Source organism: Lutra lutra, chromosome 1 (assembly GCF_902655055.1).
Source record: "Lutra lutra chromosome 1, mLutLut1.2, whole genome shotgun sequence".
NCBI lineage: Eukaryota > Metazoa > Chordata > Mammalia > Carnivora > Mustelidae > Lutra > Lutra lutra.
In genome coordinates this window covers 47,519,261-47,535,946 of record NC_062278.1, presented here as the reverse complement: position 1 = coordinate 47,535,946, position 16,686 = coordinate 47,519,261, and the positions used below count along the sequence as shown (strand labels likewise).

General features: G+C 37.6%; 1 long non-coding RNA gene across 2 annotated transcripts; it reads left to right on the top strand.

Annotated features, from left to right (window-relative positions):
• Window positions 1–1,704: 1,704 nt before the first annotated feature.
• Window positions 1,705–15,564, top strand: LOC125096075 (uncharacterized). Of its 2 annotated transcripts, XR_007126051.1 has the most exons (5): window positions 1,705–1,839; window positions 5,959–6,040; window positions 7,091–7,141; window positions 8,176–8,390; window positions 15,417–15,564. It is a non-coding gene; the product is annotated as an uncharacterized LOC125096075 (long non-coding RNA). The 2 variants fall into 2 exon arrangements; XR_007126050.1 differs by lacking the exons at window positions 8,176–8,390; window positions 15,417–15,564 and having other exon boundaries at window positions 7,091–7,384.
• The last annotated feature ends 1,122 nt before the right edge of the window (window positions 15,565–16,686 follow it).

Sequence of the window (16,686 nt, the reverse complement as noted above, 5' to 3'; positions counted from 1 at the left end):
CATTGGGCCAACCTGGAAATGCAGGATTATTTAATTCCCCCATGCATGTAGTGTAACATATTCACAATTTCCAAAGATTAGGATGAAGACCTCTTTGGTGGGTCATTATTCTACCTACCAAACCAAAGTTTTTTCGGGCAGGGAAATGGCATTACCTTATTTACACTTTGGGACAAAGACTCTATCAATCTCTCAGAATATGGATCATGAAGGGTGAGAGTGGAAGTGGGAGACCAGCTAGGAGGATATGGCAGTAATTCAGAGTTAGGATGGTAGTTATGGACATGGAGGAATGTAGATGGATTTGGATTGTGTTTTGGGGATGAGTCAATAGGATTCGTTGATGATTTGGATTTGTTAGGGAGATATGAAGATGTTAAAGAGGTAGAAAGGAAAATGCCTAGATTATTTTGCCTTGAGAATCTAAGGGGAAGATGGTAGCATTTATTCAATTGAAGGACATGAGCAGAAATACTTTCTTGGTGGGGGAGTGAAGGTAAAAGTCTGAGTTTTATTTTCTCAATGTTATGTTTGAGATGCATATCAGTTATTCAAGCAGAGATGTCAAATAGGCAATTGAGTATGAAAGAAAAGGCTGGAGATTAAGGGTCCTCAGCATGTGGATATTTAAAGTCTTGGAACTGAGTGAGATCAACAAGGAAGAGTGGGAAAGCAGAAGAGAGAAGGGTGATCAAGAAAGAGCCCTTTGGTACTTTCTGCTTTAGATTAGACCAGATTATCCAGCATACCAAATGCCTGGTTGGTGTAAAATTCAGTGATATAGAAATTACAGGAAGTATCCTAAAAATAAGGGAGGTCAGAATGCCAAATCAGGAAGTGTGAATTTCACTTAGTAGGCCCTGAATAAATTTGTCAAGGGACAGACTACCAAATCTGAGTCTCAGAAAAACAATTCCCTGTGTGACTCATTGTTTTATTCTGTATGTTACATTTTAAATATTGATATGGCAAGGGTGATAAATTAATCATAGGCACATTGATATCTATGGTATTGGTACATTGGTATCAGGTACCTACCTGATATATAGGTACCTAATCATTGTACATAAGGTGCCCCTTATGTACAATGTAAGATTACAGCTGTGGAATAAAGATGACTTTAAATTAAGATTTTTATATGTAAAACAGTGAATACAACAAAAGGACCCAAATTAATGTGATGGATGTTGTTTTGCTTTTCTAGACATGTCTTACTCATCACCAAAAGTTGGTAGTGCTTGTTATAATGCCAAGCATAGTGCTAATAAGCAATAGTAATTCACAGCAGTATAAGACCAAATTCTTCTTTGCTGTGACTTACCTTACTGGAGAGGCAGTCATGTAAACAAATAATTAGAATGCAAAGTGATAGAATCTATAGTATAATCATACATTCAGAACAGATGGGAGTGACTTAATTTGCTTGGGCATGTTAAAAAGGTTTTCTGTAGGAAAACTCTTTTTTCCAAATAAAATAATACTTTAGAGATTAAATCTTTATGTGGGAGGAGCAAATCTCCACAGCCTCCCAACCTTTTTCCAGATTTTCATTTTCTCCCTGAGGAATTAGTCACCACTGTTGCCAAACTGTTGGTGCCACAAGAAGATATTCTCCCATTCACTCTGCACCAAATGATTCCCTGCAGCACAGAAATTATGAGGGATCAGTTGTACATGTCTTGACTTGATTTGGAGATAACCAGTGGGAAACAAAGTGTATTAATATACAACTAGAAGAGCAGTTCTCAACAGTCTCTCCCAACTGAGAAAGCAGGTTGGGAGATGATGTTGACACTCCTCTGGGCTTTCTCCAGTAATGAGTCATTGCCAGCTGGCTAAGTATGATTCCTCTTTATTTTCTCACATTCAAGCTAGTATATTGTTATGCAAAGGAATGAGAAAAGTATTACTGAAGTAATCTGGAATTTATGCTTGCTATGTTTTAAAAATATAAATCCTATTAAACAATGGTACTTTATTATTAGAAACTCATTAATTGTGATGCATGCCATAACTGATTGTGACATATCAGGGTGTTTTGATAGTTTGAAGCCTGCTGATCTTGATAATCTGGTTTAGATGAGTGAGTTGCTCATCTTGCATTTATGGTTTCCTATAACAAGGCTTCCTTACCTATCTCCAAATCTAAAAGGCAGATCTGTCTTTTCTCAGTCACCTGGAAGTTCAGACATGGCTCATCTCCAAGAGATCTATTTCTAAAAATGTGAGAGACAAACGAGCAAGTAGGAGTGCCACTCCTAGTTTCTTAATCCAAGGACTTAACTCTTTCCCCCGTGATTGACGCTGCGTGTCCAACCCTTCAGGGGGACCTTCAAACCTAACCCCAAGAATATAGACATATCCTCAACTGAGTAATCATATTAAAATATCCTCCAGTTAGGCCCGGCATCTCTATAAGAAACACACATCGATAACAAAAAATGATAGGGAGTATTTTATTATAGATTACCCAGAAGAGGCCATTTGATCCTGCCTTTGAAAGATATGTAGACATTTTCTCAGCAAGAAAGATTGGAAAGGGAAAGCTAAGCAAAGTATCCGAGGCATGAAATCTCATGAAGTATTGGAATAGAATAGAAATAGAATAGAAATAGAAGAATAGAAAGTAGCTCCCAGTCTGGCTGCAGTGTGGGTGTAATTAAAGAACTTGGTACTCATAATTATGTTATAGGAGATTACTTAATGGTTGATCCAGTTTTGACATCCTCTGCCTGAAATAAATCCTGAACAAATCAGCTATTGATAATAAACTAACTGTTCAGAAGTTCTTAAGTCATTCAGTATATACCAGACAGGGTCTCTGAATTTGTTGTTGTCAAAGTCAGGACTTCCTTAGAGAGATGTAGGAATTGAGAGATAGAAAGTATGGATTAAGTAGTGCTCAGTAGAGAAATCCATAAATGGAGATACAGAGGCACTTGCCCTATCCACCCATCCTTCCCTCCTACTTTCCTTCTTTCCTTCCTTTGTTCTTTCATATATTGACACATTTATTTTATATAATTATATTCTAATATAATGTGTGTCTACTTTATGTCAGCCACAATGCTAGGCACTATGGTTAAGCAATAAACAAAAGCAGATATGGTATCTGTCTCCCTTCTCCTTAAAGAATTGGAAAGAAGTTAGGGGATACATATATTAACCAAATAATCACCTAAATTAATTCTAAATTACAACTTCACTATTGCAAAGATCAGATTATTACTGATATGAGACACAATAGAGAATCCTACCCTTTCTGAAAAGGCAGTATAACATAGTAGTTAACCCCATGGGCTTTGGAATCAGAGTGCCAAATTTTGAATCTTGGCTATAGCATTTTCTAACTGATCTCAGAAAAACTAGTTAACTTCTCTGTGGCTCAATTTCCTCATCAGAAAAATGGATATTACAATGGATCATAGTCTGAAAATGGGGACTAAGAAGGTAGTTTTGAAGACTTAATGAATTATGTTTAAAACAGTATGAGAGCTCCCAGGATCTAGCAAGTGCTCTTTAAATGTTACATGTTGTGTCACTCATCACCAGTGCCACCAGCACTGTCATTACCTGTAGTGGGTCGGAGAGTGGGGGGAAGTGATGGAAAGATTTCCTTGAAGAAGTGATGACTGAGCTGAAATCTGGAGGCTAAAGAGAATTTCCCAGGAAAAGATAGAGTGGGTGAGTTCTAAGGAAAACATACACAAAGACCCTATTTCTGGAGGGAGCATGACAATTTCGAGGTAGTGAAAGAGGTTCAGTGAGGCAAAGAGAGTTGAGGTAAATGGTGCAAAAGAAGGTGGAGAGGTGGGGAGGGGACCCACATTATAATAGTATGAAATTAATTTTAATAATATATATTCTATTTAATTCAATGCATCTGAAATATTATCATTTCAACACATAATCCATATAAAATTATTAAGAAAGTATTTTACCTTCTTTTCCTTCCAAACCTTCAAAATCTGGTGTGATTTTTACACTTACAGCATGTCATAATTCTGACTATCTATATTTCAAGTACTCATTAGCCATGTGTTGAGGAGTTACAATTGGAAAGAATGGGTCTAGGGTGGGGAGAGAAAAAAAAAAAGAGATAAGAGGGAGCTAAAAGGAGAGGAGGAGAGTTGGTGTAGTGTAATAAAAGCCAAGGAAATAGTGTTCCTTAAAAAAAAAAAAGAGTGATCAAAAGATTCAACTGACCAGACTTCCCCATCATAATTTTTTTTAAAAAAATTCCCTAAAGCTGCAAAGTTCTGCCCTATTTTGGAAAACCTTAATTGACCTCAGTGTCATCTCTTTAGTTCTTGTCCCATTTCTCTCAATTTTTAGCACCACACTTCTTAAAAAGCATTCTACAGGGCGCCTGGGTGGCTCAGTGGGTTAAGCCGCTGCCTTCGGCTCAGGTCATGATCTCAGGGTCCTGGGATCGAGTCCCACATCGGGCTCTCTGCTCAGCAAGAAGCCTGCTTCCCTCTCTCTCTCTCTCTGCCTGCCTCTCCGTCTACTTGTGATCTCTCTCTGTCAAATAAATAAAATAAAATCTTTAAAAAAAAAAAGCATTCTACACCTGCTGTTTTCATTAACTCTCTCAAATTGTCTGCAACTCAGATCTCATTCCCATTATTTTGGAAGAACTGCAGTCCCCAGTGACCAATTGGACCATAAAGTCCAATTATATTCCCAGAACCTTCCTTCTTTTTGACGTCTCAAAAATACTTGAAAATTTAACCATTCTATTGTTCTTAAAGCTGTTTCCATCTCCACAGAGGCATTTTTTGAAGTTCCATCTCTGACCCTTCCTTCTCTCTCAAAAATTAGTAACTCATATCTGGATGCTGCTGGCTTCCAAATCTTCATCTACAGCCATGATCACTCCACATGACTGATGCCTATGGGATATTTCCATAATTTCTAATCATGCCTCAAACTTGCCATACTTGAAAGGGAAATTACTGGTACCAAGAAAGAGCTTTCCCTGTTAACTTCCCCAGTTTGTCACAGAATGAAGGAGACAGAAGAGGAAAAATATCTCTGAGGAAACAACACATAAGCTGAGGCGAGTCTCTTGGGATGAACACTGAGCAAGTCTAACGTGGTCCCTGCCCTCATGGAGCTTATCATCGCATAGTGGAAAAAGAGTCATTACAACTGTACTAAGTGCTATGATGAAAATTATATTTAATAGAGGTCTTACCCTAGCCTGGGGTAGAAGTTGGGAAAATTTCCCAGAGAAAATAGCATGTAAACTGAAGGCTTGGCAAGGTGATTTAACCAGATAATGGGGGAAGAAGTGAGACAAATGGCATTTATGCCATAGATAACATTTGCAGGCTCTGAGTTGGGAAATTGTCCTGGTGTATTCTGGGAATTGAGAAACCAATGCATGTATAGCACAATAAATTAGGGGGGGTAACATTGGTAAATGAGGCTAGAATGGGAGTCAGGGGTTAGATATCAGAGGACCTCATAGTCCAGGGTCAAGATTCTCAAGTGTATTCTAAGAGGAAAAGGGAGACATTCAATATTCCTAGGTTCAAATCTTCAGGATCATCTATGACACTGCTATTGTCTTCACTTCCCATATCCAATTTGTCATCAAGTTGCCAACAAATTCCATGGTTTCTTAAAAGGTCTGTTATGTCACTCAGTACTATATCCCATGTTTCTCAGGTCACGTGCTTCAGACTCCGCACAGGGGGTCACAACCTGGAGATCAATAAAATCAATATTAATAAAATTCTTTTTTCATATTTTGATTAATTTTCAAAATTAACTTTCTGTACAACTGATCATACATTATGATCTGGTACTATCCATCAGATATTAATTGATTGGGTCCTGTGGCATTGTAAAGCAGTGTGTTCCCTACAGCGAATAGGTGTTCAGAAATGAAATGTAACACTGAGCTGGTACTATAGAAAAATGTTAAAATTTTATCTCATGAATATGTAGGAGAGCTTGGCCACTCCAGTGAACAGTTCTTTCAAGATAGAAGCACTATATGAAGGACAACCGGGAAAATTTTTCATTACTAGTGGGTACTTTTATTGACTCTCGGAAACCTTATGGTACTAGCATACTAATTTTGTTGTAATTATTGTTGTCTGGTTTAATGCTTTTGTGTCTTTTCATTTTTTAGAGCATGCTGCTAAAATCATTAATGTCTTTATATAAATTGGTTCATTTTAATTTTAACTGGTTAGCTGAGAATATTTGCATGAATTAATAGTACCCAGTGAAATTTTTAGTAAACCCGAATGTCCTCACTAGAGATTTTATTAAAAGTTTCGCCCTTAGAGACTGGGAATTGGATAAGTCCCATAATTGCAAATAGGTTTTTCTTTGTTTTCAAACAATGCACAATGGACATTATTAGGAAATAGATAGGGATTTCCAGGAAAGGTACATTAGTGTGACAGAATGAGAAGAGAGTTTGTGTTGAGGCAGCCCTTTAGGCCAGAGACATCATTAACAAGAAGGGCTGAGTTCATTTTTCAAAGATCATACTTTCATTGTATTAAAAAAAAAAAACCAAAAATCTAGAAAATATCTCCTGAAGGCTGATAATCTTTTTATTAAAGAAAAAATGACAATGATCCAATGTCAGGAAACCACACTAGGGACCTGGCCCCAGTATATATTAAAGTTTTTTTTCATAAAGGACCTCTACACTTTTTAGCTTTAAACTGATAATGACTTCTTCAGTAAAGGACTTTGAATTGTTATTGGCCTGAATTTCTCCCAGCATCATCAGTGACTTAGTGAACATAACTTAGTGAACATATTTCATGCTCTCTTCTCTTGTGAAATATTATGAGAGCTTCCAACAACAAAAGCACCCAGTAAGAGTAATAACAGTCTGGGGCACATGGCTGGCTCAGTCAGTAGAGTACACAACTGCTGATCTCGGGGTTGTAAATTTGAGCTCCACGTTGGGTGTAGAGATTACCTAAAAATAGAATAAAAATAACAGTTTTATTCTGTCCTTTGTTCTCCTACCTAGACTCCCTTCTACTTGTGTGAGTGTATGTGAATGTTCCTAGGCTCATTAAAGCTTGTCACTAACTCATCTCTCACTATCTAGGTTCCTGCTAGAGTTCTGACTGGACCCAGAATCAAAACACTTCCAGTGAAGGTGAAGTGGGATGATTGTGACTGGCCACTTCAAGCCATGTTTGAGAGACAGAGGATGGCTCCTCTTTTAGTGAACGAGCAGTGCACTCACTCCTCCACATTGACTCAAGCTGCTTTTTGAACCCAGGATCAGGAGCTGAATCAAGCCAACCCGAATTGTTTCGATATGTCCATATGATGCTGCCATGAAAACATTAAGTGAAGGTAGTTCCATGGACAGAAAACAACATCAATATTCTCTATTTCTTTGTGAGTTTACATTTATTAAAATGAAAAGTTTTTATTATAAAATTATTACTTTTATCTATGCTCAGAAAGAATGAAAAAAGACAAAAAATGAGAAATATATAAAAGGAAATTAAAATAAAATACACACATGGTGGTTATGTGAAATAACTACTATTGCCATTTATATGTATCTTTTCAGAGTTATTTTTCATATTTGTTTAGGAAGGTGGAATCATAATGGAAACAGTATTTTAGCTTAACAGTAGTTTTTTTTTTTTAAGATTTTATTTATGTATTTGACAGAGAGAGTTAGCAGGAGAGGGAGAGAGAATCTGAAGCAGACTCCACACTGAGCCAGAGGTGGGACTTGATCCCACCACCAGTAGATCATGACCTGAGTGAAACCGAGAGTTGGATGCCTAACTGGACTGGGCCACCCAGGTGCCCCCAACTTGACGGGATTAAAAAGAACCCTGTTTCCAGCACCAAACAAACAATCTATGCATAATTCAACTCTTGGGATGAGAAACACCCGAATGCTCATGTGCTAGAAGCCCCTTCCTTCTTTCTAATATGTTATCCGTCTGGCTCATGCCACCTACCAAGCAAACCCCAATCCTTGTTGAAGCCACGTCTGAAGCCCCAGTCAGAGTCACAGTGCAAAAGCCCCTCAATCCAGAGGCCATCCCAGGTGTGGGTGAACCAGGCTCTAGCCCAAAAGCTATGCAGGGGAGGGATTCCCAGAGAGGAACTTGCGGGAGTGCACTATGCATGCACCAGACTGCCACTCTCTGTATTTCCTTCCAGGAGGCTGAAGGCCATGGGTAGCTATGTGGGCTTCTGGCCTGGCATGAGGCGACACCACTATGAGGTCTGCCAAGGTTCAGGGTCAAAGCAACCTCAATGCCTCATCCCATGGCATATGCTTGGAGCCTATTCTTCCTGGTAACAGCAAGCTAAGAATTCGACTCAGGAGACCACGGTGCTTGGTCTGGTGACTTTCCCCTGAAGAACAGCCTCAGGTACATACATATTGGATTGGTACCATTATTTGTTTCCAAGTTTATTGAGATGTTTGCATATGGCACTGTGTGAGTTGAAGCTGTACAACATGATGATTTGATACATGTATATATTGTGAACTGAGTATGACAGTAGGTTAGTTAACACCTCTGTCACCTCACATAATTACCATTTTTGTGTGCATGGTGAGAACTTTTCAAATTTATTCTTAGCAATTTTCAAGTGTATTGTCAACTGAGAAAAGAGAGCTGAAATGAAAGCATTTATGTGAGGTTTCACAACTGCAATTTGGGGAGCACAAATTCAGGTTGCAATCCAAATCTGTCCCCAGAGGGAACAAACGTCAAAGATGCTAAAAGACAAAAAGGAATGCTTGTCCGTATGTGTAGTTTACAAAGAATTTTGATTGGTATTGATGGCAGAAATCTTGGCTAAATTGGTTGCTAAGATCCTGTTTCATCTACTATCTCATTGTAGCAGATTGCAGGCTGAGTTCTTAGAATTTTTACATTGTCCCAGTTCATCGGTCATGGTTCATCTACTTCCTTACTCACCTACTGACTCCATTTTAAAACCCCTTGAGATGAGTTACTCCAATTCATTTTATAACCAAGTGAGTTCACTCCTTGGTGAGTTACAGATAGAGACTATACCAAGTGTATGTTATGAAGCTTGTGCTCCTCCTTGGGCAGAGATTTTGACATTATAATGAGGTAGAGGTAGGTGTGGGATATTCCAAGGTCCATCTTTGCAGGTGTGATTCAGTGATCAAGCTCAAACTGGCCTAGGCTGGCCTGTTGTTTGCCTCTAAAAGATAAAGTTAACATTCCTGTGAGGAATGGGAGGTCAGTGGGGATCTTGCTGGTAACAGTTTTAATCTCTTTCATCCAATATGGTTTCAATTTCACCTTTCATATTTTCCCCTTTCCATCCAGATCTTTTTCTGAAAGTGTTGCTGCTCATCCTTAGATTTACCCAGAAAGTCATGTCCCATATCAGGGGGGCAGTTTTTAATCTTTAATGATTATTTCAAGGAGCCTTTGAGAAACAAGGAAGCAATCAGGAAATGGTTCTTAGTTTCCTCACCTGAGGGCTTTATTAAGCCACAAGGCGGCTCAGAATAACCAACCTATGGACTAACCATAATCAGGCTCTTGTAGAAGTTTTAGGTGGATCTTTCTAACCAAGGCGATGAGCATAAGAAGAGCAATTAGCAATATTTTAAAAGCCTGATGGATACTACACATTAATCTAGGAAATTATTAAGAATGTTAAATTACTAGGTATCTAAGGGCTCTATAAGCTATTTAGTGTGATAGAGCAAATCTAAGGAAGTAAACTCTTAACATCAATTGTTGGCAAGTTAGATAGGCTAGTATACTTTCATATTTTAACAAGATCAAGTCCAAAGTACAAAAATGTAATAATTGCTAACAACTCTTTTCACTCCCTCCCCCCACCTTGTGCTCCTACTTTCTTGGAGGAAAAAAAAAATAAATAGAGTAATATTAGCCCCTTGAGGCCAGAGTGGTTTAATTTCACTCCAACTTGTCCAGTCCATAAAATCCATTCTGATAAAAAGCATCTAATAAGGTCATCTGAGCAAACATAAGCTGCATCGTTGAGTGAGTTACAGCAGAAGTTACAATTTTTAGAAAGCATTTGGTCAACATAATATGGATGTTATTAAGAATAATAGTTAATAAACCAGTTTGTGTTATCGTTCTTAATCATGATATTATTCCTGATGGTAACCAACTAAAGAAATTAGTATAATCTCCAGTTCCTGGCATATGTCCTATCAGCTAATAGGCTATTATCCTTTACAGATTTTAGTTCTTGTGTTATTCTGCCAGTTCAGTTAACATGAAAACAACATTCTTCTAATAGGGCATAAAGGCCTCCTTTTGGGGCTGTTAAGATACTAAGTGAACTTTTAATCTGTAGGATAGTTTCTACAAGGCTACCAACTTGGGTTTGTTGATACTCAAATCCTTGAACCTCAAGCACTGAAGGTGATGGTCACCATGACTATGGATAGCTTACGTATTGCCTTTTTCAAGTCTGTTACTCTAATCCAAGGAAAGAATGCTCATGCAAAGACATGACTAAGGCCCTTTGTGTCTCTAATTGCTTTGTGTCAATCCAAAATTGTAACCTTCCCGGTTTCACTGAGGTCTTTTTAACTGATATGATACAGGTCTCAGATTTGTTACATGAGCAGTGGAAGGAAGAATTTTTCTAATGGTGGTATCAGGGGCAATAACAACAATCATACAACATTCTTTCCATTTAATGGGAAGAGTAAATATTGGTGCCACATGATTAAAAACATCCAAAACCTTCTAGGGGTGAGGCCTAAGTGGGTCCCTTTGCTGACTCTTTTATCACTTTCCAAGGATGAAATCTCGTGATGAAAATGTAATCATCTTCACAGACTACATGGCAATCTGGTTTATTAGAATTCCATCAGGGATCTTAAGAACATCTTATATTTCTATATACTTGAAACAATAAATGAGTTTGATTATTGTGAGTCAGATTCAGGTTAAGATATGGGGAACTTCTGGGATAAAAATAGGAAGAATTAAGTTTCTACCATTCTCCAGATTTTTCATCAATGTCCCATATTGTCCCATTGTCAGTAAGGGGGATATTGCTTCCTAATATCCAGTTCCATTATAGATCTCATTTCCCATCACAAGGATACATTACAAGGAAGCGTTTTGTAGTTGTATAGACTCCAGTGTTGAGCAAGTTCATGGTCATCTGAGTCATATAAAAGTGCATGGTTACAAACATGCAGTAAAAGAAAACCTGATGTTTTACCCGTACCATTTATATTTTTAAAACATAAGATTATTTGTCAATGCCTAAATCTGAGTTAGAGGTATTCCCTTACGAGCAGGGGAAATCCAAAAGAAGGTATTTATATTTGGGGCATGTTTTCCAGATGGTAGTTGATGAATATGTTCCAAGACACAAAAAGAGAATCCTACATTTTTATCAGTGAAGTGTTTCCATCACTCTAAGGATAGAAGTCAAGCCATTAATTCAGGCACATTATGAGGATGGTTTGCTCTGGCATAAATCCAACAGGTTTGCAGAATAAAAAAGTTTTTGCAGGGTAAGAGCAAAAGAATGTGGTAAAGCTTGACCATCAGCAATGAGGATCACAAGAAAAAAAAATAAAATGTTAGGCTAGGGGTTAGAATTATTCCAAATAACAGAGGCCATTGTAAGGAGAACTTAAAGATATGTTGACTAGTATATGAGTTCCAGGCAGGCTAGAGCGATTAATAGGCAAAAGATTAAATCTGTAGGGCAATAGCCAATATGAAAATAGTGCTTTTTCCTGATACTATAGGGTTCTTACCACCAACAAAAAAATCCTACTGTGTTACATAGCAAAATGCATTAGAATACTTATTAGGACAAATACCCCAAATGTTTCAATAGTCCTTTGCAATGAATTCCCCAAAGAATCTAAGGGGTGCTCTCCAAGTTTAAATGTCAAGTATAAACCCATTCTTGGAATTCTTCACTTTGTGTGAATAGGTCCATAAGAAGGACTACAGGATACATGTTACAGATGGTGTCGCATTCCTTCATAGAAAAATAGATAAAGGAGCTTCCCCAATAAGATGATTATGAAAAAGGTAATGAAGAAAATAGCAAATTATTGGTATAAAGAACAAAAAAGGATTTGAAAGTAAACAGACCTTGTTGCAGTGTCTTGGGACAGCTGTGTACACGGATGTCCTCTGCTTCAATCCTGAGTCAATAGGAATTTTAGGTCTGCAGTTAGTTCTGATGTCCACTGAAGGGCTGGGAGCTTTCTTTAAGTGAGAAACATTAATCCAAAAGTCAATGCATTTGAGTTTAGCTGTGCAAGGGTTGGTTAACAGTATCCTGTTGGGTCCTTTCCATCAGGGTTGTAGGGTGAATTTGTGGTGAAGTCTTTTTTGTTAGACAAAATCTCTAGGCTGTAGATTATGGCAGAGGAGGACTTCATGGGAGTATGCTGGGAGAAGGTTTTCCTACCAAGAATGCGTTTTTCTTTAATGCCTTTACCAGTTCTTTATAGTATTCAAGCATTTAACCTTTGGGTTCATAGGCTCCAGAGCCTCATAGGTCTTCCACCTGTGATGAAGAGAGATAGTATATATTCTGAAAAGGCGTGTCTCTTCAGTTTAATAATGTACATGGCAGAGCCTTAGGTAGGGTAAATCAAAAGTTTCTATAATTTTAGCTAAGTGTGTTTTAATTATGCCATTTTTTCCCCTTCTACTGACCCTGATGATTGAGGATGGTAGGTACAGTGAAAATGCTGTAGAATAGATTAAATTTCACACAATGCCTTGATTATTTGTTCTGTGAAATGAATTCCTCCATCACTATGTAATTCAGATGGAATTCCCTGGTTAGGTATGATTTTCTCTAATAATGATACTGGGATTAATGCTGAGGCAGTGACAGGTTCCCCCAATGAGAGTGCATGCATACTATTACCAGCGCATATTTGTATCCTGTGAGGGGGGGCATATAGGTAAAATCCAATTGCCAAAATTCAAAGGGCCTTGAGGGTAATGGGAAATGCCTCATGGAACTATGACCAGGATTATGTGTGCTGCAAATAAAACAGCAATGGTAATTTTCTGCTGCAGTTTTATGAGATGGGTTCCAAAAATACTGTTTTCACTAATCTGTCATTTTATCCATGTTCCAGTGGGTCATTTCATGGACAAATTTTAAAATCACTTTCTGTAAGCAGTCATGAAGGGCAGGCTGCCTATTTGGGCTATACCAAAGCTGGGCATTGGGATCAAATTTATAATTTGATTCTATCTACTTTATTTCATTAGTAGTGACATTCTGTTGAGTGTCCTTAATTAATTGTTTCAGATCACCCAAAAGGAATTCATTTAAGGTCTCAAAAGGAGTTAAGGTTGACATTAATTTTAATGTGAAATGATTTTCTAAAGTTGCAATTTTTGCCGTAGCATCCATGTGATTGTCCTAATTTTCCTTTACTTTTGCTGCATAATGACCAGGAACTTTAATTATAGGTAGTTGTTTGGGTTGCTGAGATGATCAAGTAATTTCAGGGCATGAGAACTACTTTTAATTTGTTCTCCAGCAGAAGTTAGATATCCTCTGTTTCTGAAGCATTCTGAAATACTGTGCAGTCCCAAATACATATCACCTGTCTACTGTACATGTTAACTATTTTATCCTTTGCCAAAAGGCAGGCCTGTGTTAAAGCAAAAAGTTGAGTCTCTTGGGCCAGAGAAGCCTCTGGTATGGGGCTTGCTTCAGTAACTTCAGTAGTTGAAGTTAGAGCATGGCCTGGCTGATCTTCCCTCATTTCCTCTTTCAAATATGAACCATCTCTTAAAATGTGTAGTAAAAGGATACAGTTGGTTTCTCAAGCTTCTTCTGAAGAAGAACAAGGAAATAACCTACCCTCATACTGCAATGAAGTAGAATCTTTGGGAACCAAAATAACTCAGCATTGCCGATAAGAGTTTTTTGAAGACCCAGGCTGGAGGTTAGTAATTGGTCAGTCATTGCAATACAGTCATGAAGAGTCATATCAGCAGGAAGAAGGAGAAGATTAGCTGGGGTCAGGGATGGCACTTGGTGATAGTAACATTTGGAGGTGAAAGCAGGAGGATTTCATAGGAAATTAATCTGCCAGCAGACAGGTATTGAGCCTGGTGAGAGTTAACAGAGGTTCTACAGAATGAGGAACATCAATAGTCAAAAGAAAGTACAAGACTAATTCTTCCACACTTACCAGCAGGCAAGCAGTTACTGCTATGGCTTTTGCATTAGGTGACAGTCCTTTGGCCACAGAATCTAACTGCTGACCATAATATCCTAAAGGCCTCTATACCTTTGAGTTAAAATGCCTAAGGCATGGCCTTCGTGTTCATAAAGAGAAAGAAAGGTAATTTAACAATTTGGATGTCCCCAATGCTGGAGGGTCTTTGTAAACTGTGTTTCTTCAAATCCCTTTTGCTTTAGTTCAGTCTACTGTAGTGGCTCAGATTGATTAGCTTTAAGCGGGGTACATAAGGGTTGAAGGATAGCCGAGAAATTAGGGATCCAATTCCAGTAAAGTCCAAGTAACTTTAGTTTGGGAAATGGGGAAGGAACAAATTTGTTTGTTTGTTTTTTCTGCACCTAGGAGAAGCTTTTGGTTACCAATGACATGTCCCATATGTGACTTGTGGCTTCTTAAATTGTGGTTTTTCTTTGGATATCTTATGTCTATTTGTCACCAATTTCATTAGTAAATGGATATTGTTGGCTTCTCAAGCTTCTTCTGAAGGAGAACAAAGGAGTAAGTTACCCTCATGTTGTAACAAAGTAGAGTCTTTGGAAAAATTACATCAGCTATGTTGGCTTTTAAAATCTGAGAAAAACAAATAGAGATTTCAATGTAGCCCTGTGGCATGACTGTCCAAGTATTATATTATTTTTACTAAGTGGAAGCAAGTAAAAATTGACTTTCTGGGATCCATTGGTATACTGCAAAATATACTACAGAGATCCCTTACTGTTAGTAGTGAGGGAAATAGCACAGTTTAAAGTTTGAGGATTGGGCATAACAGAGTGCCAAGGTATAACCATTATTTATTGCTCTTTGGTCTGCATGAATCTCTGTCCTTTTCCCTGACGTTTTTGGATGGGATGAATTGGGATGTTATAAGGGCTGGTGCATGGAATAATTAAACCCTTATTTAATATTCTTTGATTGTGAGTTTAATCCCTTTAATGGCTATAGCATTCAATGGGTATTGCTTAATACTGGGAAGGGGTTCAGAAGAGTCAATCTGAACTGTTACAGAAGGAGCAGAGTGTGTGTATCCAATGTCAGTAGAACATTTAGACCAAAGGATTTCAGGGACAATGTTAAGAACTCGACACTGTGTAATTTGAATTATGGGAAAGACAGGTATTAGTACTGACCCGTTTGTTGTAGATTCTTTTATGATTTGTTGATCTTTTATTTCTAGAGATATTTCTTGCTTTTGAGAAGAAGAAATATGGTCCTGATAAATCTCAAGAGGATCACATCCCAGTGAATTAGCAGGAGCTGTGGGAATGAGAATGAGTGGGTGCCCAGCAATGGTCCCAATAAAACAGGAATAAACAAGGATTGAAAAAGAACCAGAGTATTGTAAACTCCCACCATTTGAATTGTACTTTGAGGAAGGGGGAAAGAGAGGCTGGTGGAGTTAAGAACTGATAATGTTGCTCCTATGTGTATAAGAGTTCATGGTACCTCATTTCCAATGATAAGATCTATTTCTCCTAAGGTGTTGGTTAGTAGTGGGGGGAGGTTTCTTTTATCTTTGAAGCCTCCCTATTCTGTCATGTGAACAAAAGGTGGAATTTTTTTTTGTTTTCCAATTTTCTGAAAGAGAAAATTATCTTTAGGTGTTTTGGTCTTTATATGTCTTTTGAGTTTCAAAAGGCATATAAAGACCATTCTTTCAATGCCCAGGCTTTTTGTAATAATGATAAATTCCTTTAATAAAGATTGCATGTTGATTTCTTTGTTGCCTTCTAGATAGTTAATTGGTGTAATTGAAAATGCATGATTTGCAGCCTAGACCTATAAATCCATGGCTTGCAGGGTTTTCTGTTTTTCTGTCTCCTATATAATGCAGGATAACTGAATGCAGGTAAGGAATTATTAATGCCATCTTATTGTTTTCTGGATGTTTTGTAGTCTTTTTGTTCCATTCTTTCTCTCTTGCTTGGAATTGATGATTTTCTGTAGTGGCACGCTTTGATTCCCTTCTTTTTATCTTTAGTGTACCTATTGCAGTTTTTGGCTTTATGATTACTATGAAGCTTTAGGTACCATTTTAATTTCATTCCCTTTTGATGAATATCTTGCTTAACTCTACTTTCACCTATCATGAAAAGGCTACTAAGTAACATCTATTTAAATAGATCCTTGCTCTCTGAGCCATTAAAAGTAAAATGTCTGGATCAAAGTGCATGAATATTTCAGAAGTTTTAAATCTTTTTTTTTTTTGCCTATTTGCCATCCAGAAACATTGTATCAATCTGGAAAAAGTCTCTGTTCCATGATACTTCCAACAATTTGGCTATCATCATCCCTTTTAATTTTTGCCAAACTGATAGCTCTTCTTTCCCCTCACCTCCAAAAGTAAAATAAACAAAACCTCAAGGATGTTTTAATTTCCTTAATTTATTTAAAACATTTTAAAAAGATTTATTTACTTGAGAGAGAGAGAAAGTGAGAAAGAGAGC